Genomic DNA, 19934 nt, shown 5'->3' on the forward strand with positions numbered 1-19934 from the left:
TCATGGTGTCTCACTAATCAAAAAATAAAAAAATATATGGTGTTGGGAAGGTGTAATGGTGGTGTGATTGGTGTTTGAATATTAAATGTAACAAAATAATGTGAACTACTTTTAAAATAAAAAGTTATAAAAAATATTAATGCAAAATAAGAAATGAAAAATATCAAAGAAGAGGCTTCCAGAAACTCTTTTGAAAAGTATCTGTGTTTCAGAAATTCAGCACTCAATAGTGATCTGTGACCTACAATACATGAACTCTTCAAAGTAATAATGTCATATTTAAACAGAAGCTCATTCACCTGAATGGAAGTTCTTGTAAGAATATCCAATGAATATGGATGAGTTTGAACTAAGTATGTATCCATACTCTGGATTCTGTTTCTAACTTTGTTCCTTTTCTTTCTCATTGACTGTATCTCCTGGCTTCTTTTACCTCCTAAAATGAAATCCTCAACTTTTACTTTTTAAAAATTAATTCAGTCTCTCATTTTCAGTCACTATAGCTGTCAAATTCATTGAAGTGAAATTACTATCTACCACTGCTTTCACTTACACTCCAGTCCTTATCTGACTCTCTACTACTAAGAACAAATATTGTAAATCGAAAGTCAGGATTAAGGATTCTTAAAATATTAAATAATTCTAGCAATTTCGTATCTTTGCATATATGCAAATAAAATGAAAGAGTTGAAACAGTTATCTATAGGTTACTGTTCAAAATAGCATGATTTACACTAGCCCACAGTAGAAACATTCTTTATCAATCAACAGACGAATTGACAAAAGAAATGTAGGACACACATACAATGGACTATTTAATCTTGGAATAAAAGTATGATCCATGTTTCAATATGAATGAAACAGAGACACTATACTGTGCAAATATAGACAGAGGATAACATATTGCATGATTGCAATGTTTATAAAAGTATATGACAGGTATAAAGGCCCTCCCGTTGATCGTCGATTTGCTCGAGCGGGCCCAGTAACGTCTCCATTGGAGACTTTGTTGTTACTGTGTCTGGCATATCGAATACTCTCGGTAGCTTGCCGGGCTCTCCGAGAGGGGCGGAGGAATCGAACTTGGGTCGGCCATGTTGGCCGCTTGTAAGGCGAACGCCCTACCCGCTGTGCTATCGCTCCAGCCCTGGAGTCACTAATGTCAGGCCCTACAAGGACTTAATACAGAAATCATCTGCAGTTTCAACTCTTCTCAAGGAAGTTTTAAACCAATCAACCTATAATTTCTAATTTGTACTAGTATGGTAATCTGCATAATAAAGCCTATCCTCTTCTCCTAAATGAAATTGGTTTTAACTGAAACACTCTTCTTTCACTAAAAGCCTATCCCAGGCTCTGGATATGGCTTAGAGAGAGAGCAATCATCTTGCAAACGTGAGGATCTGAGTCCCTATAGCCCTGAGTTATTTTCACACCCCTGTGCAGCATTAGAAATAAAAAGAAAAAGAAAGAAAAGAAAAAAAGAAAGCAAAGCCAAACATCTATTTTCTGACTGTAAAACCTTTTAATTTTGTATAATTCTTGGGATATTTCTTCTACTAGATAGAGGAGATGCTATCCATAAATCCCAGAAAAAAGGAAATTCAACCTTCAAATTCATTTGGATGACGTTTGTTTTTATAACGTCATTTACTTGAGGTATCTAGAATAGACAAATTCACGGAGACAGAAAGCAAAGAGCTGGTTGCCAGGGTTGGAGGAAGGAAGCAATGAAGTTACTGCTTAATAGGAAGACATATATGTTAAATACAATGTACATCTTAAAATGTGGGAAGAGGGAGAGAGGATAATTCAAGAAGGGAAAAACATTCATTTTTCATAGTTCAAAAGGGAATGCTTCACTGAGAGTCTGAACAAAGGCCCAAGAGATACGAGCTAAGGTATGAGATAAGCAGATATCAGAACAAGGAAACAGAACAAAACCTTTGGGGCATGAGCAAGACTTACATTCAAAGCACAGCAATGACATTAATGTGACTATAGTGTGCAAAGGGAAAGCTACCAAAAGAAATGATTGTGGTAGTCTGTAGGGATGTGGGCACACACAGAGAAAGAAATGTGCTGAATAAAGCCTTGTGAGGATTTGATTTTTCTTTTGTGTTAAATAAATTATATTTAAAGAGAAATAATTGACTCTTATGCTTTCATTGAATCACAATAACTGATAAATGGCAAACTGGTTTTAAAAAACTTAAGGATAAAACAGTAAAATCATTTGGTAGAATGCTAAGGGAATCTTGAAAACCGGTGGCACTATCAAAGACATTCAGTTGTCCCTACAAAACCTAAAGAGAGCCAGTTAACTTTTACTACTAACACCCATCATGATACATAGTCATTTTGATCTAACAGCAACAGGTAGTTGGTGTGCATGCTTCTTTTATTCCTAAAAATTCCAGAACTGGTAACATTGGGAATCTGCCTCTTCTGAAAAGATGTCATCTGATCTCTTCACCATGATAAGCATACTAAAATGTTCTGTATGCAGAAGGCCCAGGTTCCAGGTTCAATCCTTTGCTCCACTTGGTCCCCTGTGCACTGCCATGAGTAACCTCGAGCACAGAACTCTAAAGTATAGCCTGAGCACAATCAGGTGAACCCCTCCAATACACTGAAAACAACATAGAAAGAAAAGAAAAGAAAAGAAAAGAAAAGAAAAGAAAAGAAAAGAAAATGAAGAAAAAGGTTACTAAAAATGTTTAGCAAGGACTATCTGAGCTGAGACTGAAGGGACAGAACAGGGAGTAGGGCATTATTTTTGCACATGGCCAACCCAGGTGTTATGTTCCACCAAGCACCACCAGGAGTCCAGAAGTGATCACTGAGTACAGAGCCAGGAGAAAGTTCTGAGCACAGCCAGGTATAGGCCCAAAACAAAATCAAACAAGGCAAAGGATTACATGAGCTCACTACCCCTCAATCCTCATTTTCTCATAATTCACCATATCCTTTTAAAATATCTCTTACGCAGCGGTCAGCAAGAAAGTTACTAAGTTATAGAATTGCATTCTCCTGTATCAGTACCTCTAGAAATGCTCCTTAGGAAACTACATGGCAATTTCTCAAAAGATTAAAAACAGAATGACCATATGACATAATAATTCTTATCCAATAATCTATTTCAAAATCATAAAAAAATTCCAAAAAAAACTAATTCCAAAAAGATGCATAAATACAATTATGCAAAAAAGATGAATAAGTACAAATATTACTATCCTTTAATACAGTGTATAAATACATCAAGTTGAAAGAAAACACTATTAAAAAGATACACATGCTTATCTTTTTTATCAAAGCAGTAGATTTACAATAGCCAAGATATGAAAACAAAGAAACTCACTGAGTAAAGAGATTGCAGTATATAATACACAAGGGAATACTACTTGGCTCTAAGGAATAAGAAAGTCTTTTGGTACAAAGTGGATGAAATGAAAAGATTCTTATCACACTAACTAAATTAAGTCAGAAGAAAAATAAATACCAGATGATCTCACTCTTGTGTTGGAGTTAAAAACACAGTGCAAGGAAACAGAAAATAGTCCAGTGGAGAGAAGGGGAACAAAACTCTTATGATTTTGACCCTAAGGGAAGTGGAAGAGTGAAAAAATTTGTAGTTTGTGGTATAGGGTTATCGGCACCATCGATGATGGTTGTGGTGTGGTAACATTATACCCCAAAGAATAAAGACATTCGTATTCTTATACAATGCTAGGTCAAATTAATAATTTGAATAAATATACCTTATATTGATGGAATGCTTCTTGGTGTTTTACTTTCTGTGCAGTAAATGATAAGCTGAACTTCACTACTACCAAGATTAATTCAATCAAAAAGGGGTTAGATGATGCAGCTTAGAGGGGTAAGTAGTACAAATGGAAGAAGTAGGCAGAATCTCTACATTTATGAAAGGAAACAAGTCTTGCTGACAAACTTCATAAGGCATGAAAGAGGGAGGGTGGTTAAGGAAGAAATCAAAGTTTTCTGTGGTAAGAAACTGGAAGAATTAAGATGACATCAATAAAACTGTAAGACTATAAGAGACGTGAAATAAGGGTAAGATCTAGTTCACAAACACTGAGAGGGAAAAGTTACATCCTTAATAATCTTTCTATCCTTGCTTTCATATACTCTCATATAAACTCATCTGGCATTTTCAAGCTTACTAATGGTATGTTTATGCTATTAAACATCCTATACTTAAGATGCTGTATTTATATTCATTGCAACTGCAGTGGAAAGGAACTGCCAGATATTATGCAAGCTATGCTTCTCTGTATTCATTAGTTCTCTCTACCACTAAACAAATGACTACTGTTTTGTTACCATAATATATTATATAGAAAGAGAAAGAATACAGATGCATTTTTTTTTATTCTAAACTGTATGGTACACTTCACAGTCTTTGACAAATATAATTATTTGGTGAAAATCATACTTAGCCTATTCTCCATGACTTCATACGGGGATCAAAGGGACTTTGAATTAAGAGATTAGTAGAGAAAAGGGTCCTATAATGATACAATTCCAGGAAGTTTAATAGTGGCATCTGATTCAAACTAGAGTCTAAGTAAATACCTAGCTTCAAATAGAAGCGTTGCTTCTACCATGGTAGAGAAGCTATAAGTTCAATGTGGAGATGGATGAGTCCACTGTATACCCATGTGGAGAAAGAGAAAAAGAGTAGTCCATTCAGTAGAAGGTTCATGGGAGGGCTACAAAAAGACTACAAATGTGAGGGGTTTTACGGTACAAGCAAAATGCCTGAGAAAAGCAAGCCTACTAGAACATAAAAAATATATGTGTACATATATACATATATATACACATATAGATGTATATATATGCATATAAACATAGATATATAATATGTAGATATATATATCCCTCCTGCAAATCAACTGCCCACATCAGAGTATTAGGAGAGTTAAGGAAGGCCTGAAACTTTAGTAGAGAATATTTTAAAACTTTATGTACTCATTTACACAATTTGAGTTGATCATTTAATCCAACAGGTCTAAGAACAATCTAGAAAGTAAACTGATATATAACATTAAATAGTCATCAGGATGTCAGGAAGCTCAGAGCAAAAAATTAATTCAAGTTCTCTATATAAAATAATATATAGATATAAAGAAAGTTATCTCTCTGCAAGTATCAATTTGGAAACTTTTGTTTCTATAATTATATTTGCAGTAGGCTCAGGAATGTTCTTAGAGTGAAAACATTAGGTACTTATCTTTGGACTCTAAAGACCACCTAATGTGGCAAGACTTTGGATATTAAATCAATTTAAGGATACTGAGATGAGAAGGCTATCCTGGAGTATGCAGGTATTTCTCAAATCTAATTATAGCATCTTTATAAGAAAACACAAAAGAGGTTCTGACACAGAAAGAAAAGGCAGTATGACTACAGAGTGATGTGACCATATGCGAAGGAAAGATGGCACCACCAAAGCTGGAACAGGCAAGGGAAGCATTCCAGCCAAAGTCCTTGAAAGAAGAAAGACCCTGTAAACACTTGGTGTCAGCCCAGTGAAATTAATTTTGGACTTCTCACCTCTAGAACTATTAAAGATTACATTTCTTTTGTTTTATGTTGTAAGACTTGTGGCAATTTATTGCAGTGGCCCAAAGAGATTAAAGCAATAATCTAAAAAGCATAATTCATTTACATTTTATAGAAAAAAATAATCTAATTTCCAAAAAACAAAAACTTTCAAATTTGAATGGCAGCTTCATGCTCAACCCCAACTTCCCATTTCAAGATTTCTGACTTAATCCTACCGAAAATACAGATAATACCTAAGCAGGCAAGCAAGCAAACAAATGGAGTCTAGATGACTAAACGCTCCTACAAGTATTTTTAATTAAAAAGGAATTAATATCCTTATGTTGTAGCAAAAATAAAACTTCTTTACTATACCATATGGCTTATTAAAAATATTTTAGTAACATTTTATTTTGTGATGTAAATTTTTCTCATTTATTTTTATTGATTAACAATGATTTATAATAGTGTAATTGTTTTAGGTATACAATGCTACTACACCACATCTAATATCAAAATGCCAATATCTCTCCATGATTATTCATAGGCTCCTTAACAGGTGCTTCCTATCCTAATAATCACTTAAAATGATGTGGAGGATTTACTGAACCATCTTTGGGAGATTTTTGACCACTCTGCACAAAGCTTGGAGTCTAGATCAGTCTTTTGATCTAAAAATATCCTCCCAAATCTGTATGTCACTATGAATATTGAATGTATAACTCAGCTCTCACTATTCAATAAAGATTGCTTGATACAATAGTAAACAAAAATGACAAAATAAAATAAACATTAACATCCAAGAATAGCCGAGATAAATACCAGGGTGTTCACACCATGGCTTGGAGGCCAGCCACATATGCTTGGGGAAAAGGCAGCTCAGATAGAAAAGGGAGCACCAAATAAAGTATGTTGGGAGGATCCTCCCAGGGTGGGAGATGCATGCTGAAAGTAGACTACAGACTGAACATGACTGCCACTCAATGCCTCCTTTGAAAACCACAGCACCCAAGAGGAGAGAGAGAACAAAAGCGAATGCCCTGCCACAGAGACAGGGTGGGATGGGGGGATAGGGGGTGGGAGGTGTACTGAGATCATTGGTGATGGAGAATGGGCACTGGTGGAGGGATGGGTACTCGATCACTGTATAACTGAAACCCAAGCAAAAAAAATTTGTAGGTCTACAACTGTACCTCTTGGTGTTTCACTAATAATTTTTTTTTTAAAAAAAAGAAAAACAGTTAAGAGAAAGATTAAAAGTTTAAGACCATTTTTGCTCCTTATAGACCTAGGTATGAAACATAATCATCAAGATCTACAAAGGTGAAAAACAAAACAAAGCAATATTTTAGATACCTCCCAACTAACAGTCTTTACTTTTCTTTGGTTCTATTAGAAATCTGTGGAGATTTTTACCACTAAGTTACTCTATGAAGTAATTGTATGTTTAAAATATCAAAAAAAAAAACCCACACAAGATTCTATAACTAGGAATTCTTAGCTTCAAAGTTTAAAAACAATGACATGAATAAGGAACAAGTCTTTTAGAAAAATCATACTTTATAAACTTTAAATCCTATATTTTTTCAAATACCTTATTTAAGTTAAACTCCACAAATCCATCTAAAATGTGTTATTAAAAATGTCATTGAACTTCAACAGCCAGGGAAATGACTCAATGGTAGAATACTTGTCTTGCATTCAAGTCACAAAACCAACCACCACACATACACAGGCACACATACACACACCTCACACTCCCCACACAAAAAAAAGCCTTTTTTAAAAACAAAGTTTTGAAGTAATTTTTAGGGACTGAAAAATAAATTACAATGGCCAAATACCTATTCTTACGGAAGTTATAAACAGAACAGAGGAGAAACTTTCTCAAATTACTTTGACACAGTAACAAAAGAGAAGGAAAAAAGGAAAGGAAGCCTTCAAAAAAGAAGGATACAAAAAAGCTTCATGTTTTTGCTTTCGGTTTTAGATAACTTAGTGAAGTTTTATGGTAATGGAAATATTACTTAATAATGCAAGTTCATAAACTTATTTTCTAGTTAGTTCTCAAAACTTTTTCCATAAGAAAAAAAGTTTTTTCTGAAACTGTTGATTTAACTTCAAAGTCTTTTAAGAAAACCTCAATCCTACCAGAATGGAAAGTGTTCACCTGTGACCTTCTGCCTGAATTTCTTCTCTAAATCTACTGAAAGTACAGTGTGGGGCTCAAATAGAAACCTGAGTCCCTACTCTTCTCATCACCTGATAAGAGAAGAAACAAAAGTGGCTTTTACCTCTAATTCACCCAGAAAACAATTCCTTGTATACCTCTGTTACAGGAAACTTCAGGAGACAAATGGTCCTTGTACCTCTCCATGCTAGTAGAAACTACATACATTTTGTCAATCTTATTTTTAGATAAAAATGAACAGACTCTGACCAAGCAAAACAAAAACTGGAGAAGAAAATAATAAAACAAGGCTTAGTTTCTAAAAGTCTCCTTAACCTAAAAAGACCTACTTTATACCAGCAAGATCCTCAGGAAAATTGCCATGCCAGATTCAGTTCCTCAAGAGTAATAATAAGAAAATCTTGACACTTAAGCTTGATGGCTTTATAAAGGCCTTGTGGATCATTCTTCAACAAATCAAAATAGACCCTATATTAACTCTGTCTCAATGATCACATCTAGTATTCAAAGAAAGTCTTATTTTTCCACAAACTATTTGTATATATCTTATCTCAAGCTGACTGGTAGCTTAAAAAAGTTACCGTAAATTCTGTTTCCTAATGCATCTTTTAAGAACTCAGTAAATTTCCATCCAAGCATGATATGTGATTTCTTTGGCTTCTTTACCAATTCTTTGCTATGTATTTTGTAATCCAACCTTTGAGATGTTTGATCCATTTTAATACAGAAGTTCCCAACAAACTTATTTAGCCCTAATGTCCCCTTTCGCAAACAAAAATATAAGAAAAATAACTCAGCTGCTCCCTTTTGCCCAGATGAAATCTATCTTCTTTAAGCAAAGAAACAGAAAGCACTGCACACACTTCCCAACCACTGCACCAGAGAGATGTTACTTCTGGTCCCCCAAGCAGTAGGGTTCTGTGTGTGTGTGTGTGTGTGTGTGTGCCTGCGTGTTTGTTGCTGTTGTTGTTGACTTTAGGAAACACTAAATACTTTACAGTTCAGTATAATTTTGACAACTAATTTATCTTCCTCTTTCACTGAGGTAAAAGATGCAAATAAACAGAGTCCTAGCTCTTAAAGAATTAGTTTCAACAACTTTATCGCTATTACAATAAAAGTAATAAATGTTGGTAAGATAAGCTATATGATGCCTGGCTTTAGAAAGGAATCTTGAAGAATCTTGTTAAAAAGATTTTGAAATTGGTTTCTATTTGTGTATTTGGTAAAATAATTAATTTCTATTACAGAAAATTGAAAAGCACTTGACCATCTGTCTGCAAGTCGAATTAGTCAAAAATAAGAATTTAATATTTCAATATATTATCTTAACTTTTTCTTTGGGTCTGTTGAACATATCTGAGTATATGCTTTAACATAATTTAGGAGTTACTATATATTAATATATGGCATATCATTGTGTTGCTAATTTATTGTTAACATATTAATATAGGTTTATATTAATGTATGGCAAAGACACACTTAACATTGTTTTATACTGAATCACCATGAGATACACAGCTACAAAGATGTTTACGATTCAATTTCAGTTGTATCTAAAGACATAATTATATATATCTATATAATTTATGTTTATATATTTTAGATATAATATAGATAAAATTTACATATTTAGATATAAGCACTGTAGCACTGTCCTCCCATTTTCATCGATTTGCTCGAGTGGGCACAGTAACATCTCGCAACAAATTGTGAGACTTGTTGTTACTGTTTTTGGCATATCGAATACGTCACAGGTAGCTTGCCAGGCTTTGCCATGTGGGCGAGATATTGCTTGCCAGGCTCCCTGAGAGAGGTGGAAGAATTGAACCCGGGTTGGCCATGTGCAAGGCAAACGCCCTACTCACTGTGCTATTGCTCCAGCCGATTTAGATATAATCTATATATTTATATCACAAACATAAATTTAAATTATTATAAATTTTATAAAAATATTTTACACATACACTCACATGTATGTTATACTTTTATTCTATCATCATTACAATCTGATATGCGTCCACAGTAGTGTGAAGGAAAAACTCCAAAAACGTGACCCAAAGGTGAATAACTTTAAATCCTAGAGATGTATGTAATTCACAATTTCTATTATTTTGTAGCATTAGGTCTTACATTTCTTTTCTTTTTCTTTTTGGATTACACCTGGCAATGCACAGGGTTACTCCTGGCTCTACGCTCAGGAATTACCCCTGACGGTGCTCAGGGGACCATATGGGATGCTGGGAATCAAACCCGGGTTGGCTGCGCGCAGGCAAACGCCCTAGATGCTGTGCTATTGCTCCAGCCCTAGATCTTACTTTTGTAAATAATAGGAATCATAATTGATTCTGCCTGAATAGCCTTATGTTTATATCTTGTTCAAATTTGCTGGTTTCTTGCATCTATCAATCACATTCACTCAAGGGGGTATTGACTCCAGGACAACATTTACGAGCATCACTAGTGCTTCCTATACTGGGAACCTGTTATTTTCAGGATTTACAATTTCTTAAGAACTGAATGAGATTGGGTAGTGCCAACAAATATCCTGATCATCTCAAGGAATAGCACTGGAGAAGCAGAAGTCCATTCCTAGAAACCAGGCATATGGAAGAAGCAGCTGTCTCCCCTGTGAAGCGGAATCCTGCTTCACAAGACCAGCTTTCAGCTGCTTTTCTTCCTCTAATTTATTTCTCCAGACTCTAGAATAAGATTAGCTGCCTGTCAGCTTGGCCAGCTGAGAGATTTCATCTTATTTTATTTACAAAGGTGCTTTTATTTCTTTCTTTTGAGGTATTACCACCATAACTTATTATGAAGATGAATCCAACACCCACAACAGGCTTATCACTACGATTTTGAGAACAACGGTATTGAGTTCACTCATTCTGCTCAGCCTTCCAAAGAATGTGTGTGAGAAAAGGAATGATTCATCACTGCCTTCACAGAAAGCAGCTGCACTTTATCGCCATTTTTTGTTTTGTGGTGCCACTGATCTAATTCATTTTATTGCTAAACCTCATCACTGGCCCCATAATTGCCATCTTAAAATTCTGAATAAGCTTTGGAAGATGAACAGCAATATTTTGACAGTTTAGATGTGAGATATCTAAATACATCAAAATCCAAAGCCCAAGACTCATCCAGGTACCCACCCGGCGGCAGGGCCCCTTCACGGGGCCACACGTCTAACTAGATTCCCTGACAACAGCAGGTTTTCATCCATGGTCTGCGTGAGACGGGAATTGAGGCACACCGCGCAAGCCCATAGTTGAGCCGTTCTGCCTCCCTCTACTCAACTCCCCCCCACCTAAACTTGCGACCCTAATAGCCAGCCGTGGCCCAGATCCTGGCCTGGAGAACTTGCCTCCACTTCTGCAGAGTGCCAGCCCAACTAGTCGCCGCCCCAACAGGTCGGTGGACTAGCATCTGGTCCTTCGGGGGCGTGGCTAATTTAGGGGGCGTGGCTTCCTCAAAGTGGGTGTGGCCTTCTCCAGGGTGGGCGGCCACCGAAGTTATATTCCCCACTCCCAGCATTCTAGACTTTCATACCATCCTTTATCACCTAATTCTGTGGAAAAAATTCTGGCCACCTCCACTACAACAATAATCCACTGGCGTACTCCAATTCTAACAAAAGCCCAGTATGCAAGACGCTGTACAAGTCCAATATTAAAGAGCACCTCCTCCAAAGATTCACTAGACGCCCATCATAAGCCAAAGAATAATGCCTGAGAGGAAGATCAGACTCTAGAAAGGGAGAAGGGTGACCACCATCCACTGACCTTATCCAGAATCCTTTCCCACGATAAGAAGGAAACAGTACTAGTGAATTTCAGGGTTTTACCACTAGACAACCAAAACAACATGAAGAAACAGTGCAAATCTCCACTACAAGGAGAAGATGAATAAAAGAGTCCCGAATCCTCAACGGGGTTATCCACAAATATGCTTTCTCTGATAAAGAATTCCGAGACAAAATGCAGAGGATGTTCAAGAATCTACTCAAAGAATCAATGGAGATGTCCAGAAAACTAAAGGAAGAAATGAAAGAAACAAAAGAATAGATAATCGAGAAAATACAGGTTGAAATGAGAGCAGAAATAAAAAAGCTACAAAAAGAAGTGCTACAAATAAAGGATTCAGTAGACAAAATTAAAAACTCAGTAGGTGCCCTTACCAGTAGGATGAATACAGCTGAAGACAGGATCAGTGAGCTTGAAGATGAGCAACAGAAATCGCATAGGGAACAACAAGAAATGGGAAAAGACCTCAAAATAGCTCTAAGGAGAATCAGAGACCTACGAGATTATGCCAAGAGGAACAACATTAGAATCATTGGAGTACCAGAAGGACAGGGAGGCAACCCCAATGAAAAAGCCACAGTCAAAGAAATCATTGCTAAAAGTTCCCAGAGTTAAAAATGCAGACATACAAATCCAAGGAGCCAGAAGGGTGCCAGCTAAAAGAGACCCGAATAAAATACTCCAAGGCATATCATAGTCAGAACAATGGATGCTGTGGACAGAGACACAATACTACAAGGAGCAAGGTCAAAGAAGTAAATCACATACAAAGGAGCACCACTTAAATTTACAGCAGTCCTATCAGAGGAAACCCTCCAAACCCCAAGGCAATGGTGGGATATAGTGAAAAAAACTCAATGAAATGAACGCCTCACAAAGAATACTTTATCCAGCTAAACTCTCACTCAAACTCGATGGAACTATATACAATTTTGTAGATAAGCAACAGCTCAGGAACTTCATAGACTCAAAGCAAATCTAAAAGAAGGATTAAAGGGGACCCTGTAAGATAAGAAGGAAAACACCTATAAACACAACCAACCCCTACAGAAAGATGGCACAAAACCGCATGACAAAAATCTCTCTTAATGTCAAGGGTCTAAAAGCACAAATCAAGAGACACAGAGTGGCAAAATGGATCCAGAAACTGCAACCAACATTCTGCTGTCTACAAGAAACCCATCTGAACAAACAGAGCAAACACAGACTCAAAGTTAAAGGATGGAAAACAATCCTGCAAGCAAACAGCTCTCTCAAAAAAGCTGGGGTGGCCATACTAGTATATGACAACATAAATTTTAAGTTGAAAAAGATTAGAAGGGACAGCCAAGGCCATTTTCTATTTATCAAGGAATACATACAACAGGAAGAAATCACACACTTAAATGTATACGCACCTACTGAGGGACTAGCTAAATACTTAAAACAACTGCTAACAGATTTTAAGGAGGACTTCAACATCGCCATATCACCTGTAAATAGATCAACAAGAACAAAACTCAACAAGGAAACATTGGCTTTGAAGGAAGAAATAGAAGAGAAAGGACTAATAGACCTATACAGGGCTTTACACCCCAAAAAGAAAGAATAAACATTCTTCTCTAGTGCACATAGAACATTCTCCAAAATAGACCACATGCTAAGCCACAAAATATACCTCAATAGAATCAGGAAAATAGAAGTAGTATCAACAATCTTTTCAGACCACGATGCCTTAAAGATAGAAGAAAATCACACAAAGACATCAAAAAAAAAATCAAACACCTGGAAATTAAACAACTCAATGTTGAACAATGAGTGGGTCAGGAAGGAAGTCAAAGACAAAATCAAAAGATATGTAAAAACAGATGAGAATGAAGACACAAGGTACAAGAACCTAAGGGACGCAGATAAAGCATGCTATGGAGGAAAATTTATAGCATTGCAAGCATTCCTAAGGAAAGAAGGGCCTACATAGATAACCTAACCACACAGCTCAAGATCTTAGAAAAAGATCAACAAAAGGAACCCAAAATTGGCCGAAGGAAAGAAATATTAAAACTTAGAGCAGAAATTAACGACATGGAAACCAAAAAAAAATAATTCGAAAGGTCAATGAAACCAAGAGGTGGTTCTTTGAGAAAATAAATAAGGTTGATAAACCACTAGCAAGACTCACAAAGAAAGAGAGAGAACCCTAATAAACTGAATCAGAAATGAAAAAGGGGACATCACAACAGAAACCAATGAAATCCAAAAGATCATCAGAGACTACTTTGAGAGTCTGCATGACACGAAACAAGAGAAATTAGAAGAAATGGATAAATTCCTGGATACCTATAATCTCCCAAGATTGAACCAGGAAGACTTGGGATACCTGAATAGACCTATTCATATCAAGGAATTTAAACAGAAATCAAAAATCTTCCCCAAAACAAAAAGCCCAGGCCAAGACAGGTTCAATAGTGAATTATTTCAAACATTTAAAGAAGACCTTTTGCCAGTTCTCCTCAGGCTTTTCCAGGAAATTGAAAAAAAACAGGAACTCTCCCAAACAGCTTCTATGAGGCACATATCTCCCTAGTACCTAAAGCAAACAAAGACACCACCAACAAAGAAAACTATAGGCCAATATCCCTGATGAAAACAGATGTGAAGATCCTCAACAAAATATTAGCAAATAGAAACCAACAACTCATCAAAAAGATCATACACCACGACCAAGTGGGATTCATCCCAGGGATGCAAGAATGATTTAACATTTGGAAATCAATCAGCATAATTCACCATATCAACAAAAGTAAAGATAAAAAACATATGATATCAACAGACACGGAGAAAGCTTTCAACAAGATCGAGCACCCGTTTATGATGAAAACTCTCACCAAAATGGGTTTTAAAGGAACTTTCCTCAAGATAATCAAAGCTATCTAAAACAAATCCATGGCAAGCAATATCCTCCATGGGGAAAAACTAAGGACCTTTCCTCTAAGATCAGGGACAAGACAAGGATGCCCACTATCATCACTTCTGTTCAATATAGTACTGCAAGTACTTGCAGTAGCAATTAGGCAAGAAAAATACATTAAAGGTATCCAGATAGGAATGGAAGAAATCAAGCTCTCACTATTTGCAGATGATGTGATACTATATCTCGAGAATCCTAAATCCTCTACCAAGAAACTTCTAGAAACAAATCTCATACAGTAAAGTCGCAGGCTATAAGATCAACGCTCAAAAATCCATGGCCTTCCTATATTCAAATAATGAGAGAGAGGAAACTGACATGAAAAAAATAATCCCGTTCACAATTGTGCCCCAGAAAATTAAATACCTCTGAATCAGCCTAACTAAAGAGGTAAAGGATCTCGACAATGAAAACAACAAAACGCTACTCCATGAAATAAAAGAGGACATGAGAAAATGGAAACATATCCCCTGCTCATGGATAGGAAGAATCAACATCGTCAGAATGGCAATACTCCCAAAAGCATTATACAGATTCAACGTGATCCCTATGAGGATACCCATGAAATTATTCAAAGAAATAGATCAAGCACTCCTGAAATTCATATGGAACAACAAACGCCCACATAAAGCTAAAGGAATTCTTGGGAAAGATACATGAGGAGGGATTACTCTCCCCAACCTTAAACTCTACTACAAAGCGGTAATAATTAAAACAGCATGGTACTAGAACAAAGCCAGGGCCACAGACCAATGGAACAGGGTGGAATAACTGTACACACAACCCCAAATGTATGAACGTCTAATCTTTGATAATGGAGCAAGAAATATGAAGTGGAACAAGGAAAGCCTCTTCAACAAATGGTGTTGGCATAACTGGACAACCACATGCAAAAAAAAATGGGCTCAGACCTCGACCAAACACCACGCACAAAAGTCTGATCAAAATGGATTACAGATCTCAACATCAGGCCCAAATACATAAGATAAAATGAAGACACAGTCGGCAAAACCCTCCACAATATTGAGGCCAATAGTATCTTCAAAGACGACACTCCACTGACCAAGTGGAAACAGAGATAAACAAATGGGACTATTTTAAATAAAGAAGCTACTGCACCTCAAAAGCTACAATAACCAGAATACAAAGACAATCTACAGAATTGGAAAGGATATTTACCCAATACCCATCTGATAAAGGGCTGATATCAAGGATATACAAAGCACTGGTTGAACTCTACAAGAAGAAAACATCTAACCCCATCAAAAAATGGGGTGATGAAATGAACAGAAATTTACCCAAAGAAGAAACCTGAATGGCTAAAAGGCACATGAGAAAATGCTCTATATCACTAATCATCAGGGAGATGCAGACAAAATAACAATGAGATATCATCTCACACCACAGAGACTGGCCCACAACCAAAAGAACAAAAGCAACCGGTGTTGGTGCAGGTGTGGCAAGAAATGGACTCTCTCCTTTCACTGCTGGTGGGAATGTCGACTGGTTCGGTCCTTTTGGAAAACAGTATGGACGATTATCAAAAAATTAGAAATTGAGCTCACATTTGACCTAGCAATACCACTCCTGGGAATATATCCCGGAGAGGCAAAAAAAGTACAATCAAAATGACATCTGCACTTCTATGTTCATTGCTGCACTGTTCACAATAGCCAAAATCTGGAAAAAACCCGAGTGCCCAAGAACAGATGACTGGTTAAAAAAACTTTGGTACATCTACAAAATGGAGGGCTATGCAGCTGTTAGAAAAGATGAAGACATGAAATTTATATACAAGTGGTACTACATAGAAAGTATCATGCTAAGTGAAATGAGTCAGAAAGTGAGGGACAGACACAGAAAGATTTTGTTCATCTGGGGATTATAAAGTAACAAAATGGGAGACTAACACACAAGAATAAACAAGATAAGTACCAGGAGGTTCACTCCATGGCTTGGAGGCCAGCTGCACGTGCTAGGGCAGAAGGCAGCTCAGATAGAGAGGGGAGAACCAAGTAAAGGGTGTTGAGAGGAGTCTCAGAATGAGAGATGCATGCTGAAAGTAGATTATAGACCGAACATGACTGCTACTCAATCCCTCTTTTGCAGCACCCAAAAGGAGAGAGAAAACAAAAGAAAATTCCCTGCCACAGGGAGGGGTAGGGTGGGATGGGGGGTGGGGGAGTGGAGGGATGATGGGAGCATTGGAGGTGGGGAATGGGCACTGGTGTAGGGATGGGTACTCGATCACTGTATAACTGAAACCCAAGCACAAAAATTTGTAAGTCTACAACTGTACCTCATGGTGTTTCACTAATAAAAATTAAAAAAAGAAATCCAAAACCCAAGAGTGAACACAATTGTAACCATACAATTGTACTGTTGACCCAAACTGTAATAAGTACCTTTAAAAACTAATAAAAAGAAACCATGAGTTTTCTAAGAAAGTGTTGATGGGGAAGGGAGGGAACTTTGGTTATTGTTGGAGAGATCCTGGCACTAGTGGTCAGTTTTGAGGTAAAACATAGATGTTCAAAACTGTGTTATCAAAAGTTTTGTGTAAGTCATGCTGTGTCATATTTTAAAAACTAAACAACGACAGCAAAAAGCATCTGAAAATTGATGAAAATAAGTCTGGTAAAGAGAGATTAAAAGTCCCCCTTCACCTACATCTTCACCACAGAAAATTAATTTGAGAGTCTTAACTGTGGAACAAGGAAACTAAGGAACTGGAGCACAAGCAGACTACTCTAGGCTGTTCTCCAACGGATGGAGGAGAAGGAGGGGAAAGGAAATTTCAACACAAGGTGCATTGGGAAAGGGAGTCAGGTCAAGGTGCCACAAACCCTGCAAGAGACTTTAGAAAGTAAAGCAAACAGTATCAGGTCTGCATCAATAACCTTGGAATGAGTGGAGGAAAGAGAACCAGAGATAAGACTGAGGCCTTTTAAGAGAGGTATTGAAACCTGAACACGGGACACTGAAAAGGAAAATCGGGAGGAATGAGAGGCAAGTGAAGTCATAAGCTCTTGTGCTCTGTTGTTTTCATATTTCCTATCTCCAAACTTTGGGTGCCACCAGGACACCATGTGTCCCTCAAAGTTAAGGAAAGACCATCTCAGTCCCAGTAAAGAAGTTCAAGGCTTCTTATTTACTTTTGTGGGTGTTGAACATGGTTACAACTCTGATAACTGGTAGGTTACTGACAAGACAGCAAATAAAAATAAAACTACACATCAGCTCCAGACAATACTAAAAATACCTGTGTCTCTTGTTTAAAAAAAAAAGAGGAGGGGCGGCTCTCCAGCACGGCCGTGGCTCCACAAGCACAAGGACTTAATGCAGAGTCCAGCAGCTTGCAGCAGAAAAGTGAACGGACTATGCGTTAATCCACGCCATCATGTCTGCCCGGAGGAGAAAGGGTGTTGGTCCCTTTCGCCTTCTTCCCTCTGGAAAGAAAGATGGCAGCCACTTGGGAGCTTTACAGAAAGCCAAGTATGAGCAGGTCATGATGGGGCAATTAAAACCTCATGGGAAGGGGGGGCGTTCGCGGCTCATCCTTCACGCCCTACCAAGGTTACCAGTTGCCCCCCAAGAGCAGCTCTCCGGCACGGCCATGGCTCCAGAGCACAGAAACCAATCTCTTAATTATCTGACTCTCAGCAGAAACACTTCCAGGGTTAATAAGTAAAATAGCAGAAATCCAAAACTACGCGGCCGCTACTGCGGCCGCATGTAGCGGCCGCATGACATCATTTAATTCTTTAACCCAGCTGTAGAAAGCAAATCATTTCACAATGCCTTTTCAGCATGTCTGATTTGGGGGTGTAAACTCTAAATAATAATGGTGCATCTTTTATCGAAATAATGAATCTAGTCAAAGTAGATAGAGTGTTAACTGGAATTCATCTGCCTCACAGGCATTGGGGGGGTGGGGGGCGGGGGTTTATTGGGGTTCTTCATGGTGAAAAATAAGTACTGGTAAAGGGAAATGTGTTTGATATTCGCATGACCGAGACCTAAACCTGAAAGCTTCGTAACTTTTCCCACAGTGATTCAATAAATAAATAAATTTTAGAAAAAAAAAAAAGAGGAGGAAACAGGATAAAAAGGTGAAAACGCAGCAGGTTCTTAAGGGTTCCCTCATGGCTGTTGCTGTGCATTGCTTCTGTCTTAAAGAGATCACATGAGTTTAGCTGCACACATAAAAATGATTTCACTAGAAGCCTTTTGTTATTCATTTTGCTTATTAAAGCCACTGATTAAAGCCAATGATAATCACAATGGAAATCTCAGCTGTCCCCAGAAATGACAGCAAAATACAATTACTTCCTCCTCCCTAGGAGTCTACAGGTATGCACTTGAGGTATTGTGTTAAGTGCCACTGCTTCATATCATCGTTTCAATTAGGAATCAAAATGGGAGCAAGAAAAACAAGGATTCCATTAAATTTTGGAGGCCTTAAAACTTAAGTGCCCCTGTCCTCTTTCACTGATTATGAAAGCCACAGGTTCATCTGGGGAACGACAGTGACATCCAGTGGCTGTCAAAGAAACATACCAATGATAAAACTTGGTTTAGCGTGTCCTGAGAAAACTATTTGATAATAGTTTAAGTTCAGTGTCAAAACTGTGCATGAAACTAGAATTTCATTGTAACCTAATATGTTGTTTGGAAATTTTAATACGGGAATAATATTCAAAATCCTGTCTGTAATCATTAAAATTGCTGAAAAATTTAATAGGCAGAGAAAATCATCACAGATGGCTAATCATCCTGGCGTTGTTACAAATCTCAAATTTTCCTGATTTTGGAACATTAGTAGTAGTTATCACACCTGTATATTCACATTAAAAATACCAATAAGATTAAAGTTATCTTTGACACAGAAAATGTGATTCTAAAAATTATCTTTAGACTTCATTAATCTATCATTTTTAAATCTATCATATTTCTCCTTTTCACTTTAGTGATTTGTACTTTAATGGATCAAAAGCCACACAACAGCACATTAAACAGCATAGAACATCTCTGACATTTCCTCAGCTCATCATAATCATTAAAATGAACTGAAGTGCACTAACTCCCACCTCTCTTATGGGATCATAAGCTGAAATGCGCTTACCTGTAAGGCCCAGGATCTCAGAAACCATCAACTCTTATTTATCCCATGACATAATGTTCTTACCTATAAGACTCAGGATGTTACAAATACTAAACCTTATACACGTGAGAACATAACATAAGAGGCACATAGAACTAGACACAGGTGGACTCATGCAAAAGCAAAGGCAATTTTAGCCTTCAAAGCTCAAATCCTGATTCTGGCTTCTTAGTAATGTACTTGAAAGCCAATTCAGATTATTACTTTCTAGATCCAGTGCTATTTCTCAATGTGGACGTCAATCCCTGCTCCAAT

At 37.2% G+C, this 19934-nt stretch overlaps 1 protein-coding gene and 1 non-coding gene across 3 annotated transcripts in view; both read right to left on the bottom strand.

The window, feature by feature from the left end:
• The window catches only part of GRB14 (growth factor receptor bound protein 14), a 172832-nt gene that overhangs the window by 30681 nt on the left and 122217 nt on the right, over positions 1-19934 (bottom strand). The window lies entirely within an intron of this gene.
• Positions 10610-10698, bottom strand: LOC130019827 (small nucleolar RNA SNORD116). Its single transcript, XR_008791897.1, has one exon. It is a non-coding gene; the product is annotated as a small nucleolar RNA SNORD116 (small nucleolar RNA).

The sequence above is a fragment of the Sorex fumeus genome, unplaced genomic scaffold, assembly GCF_029834395.1.
Source record: "Sorex fumeus unplaced genomic scaffold, SorFum_2.1 ptg000009l, whole genome shotgun sequence".
NCBI classification, from domain to species: Eukaryota; Metazoa; Chordata; class Mammalia; order Eulipotyphla; family Soricidae; genus Sorex; species Sorex fumeus.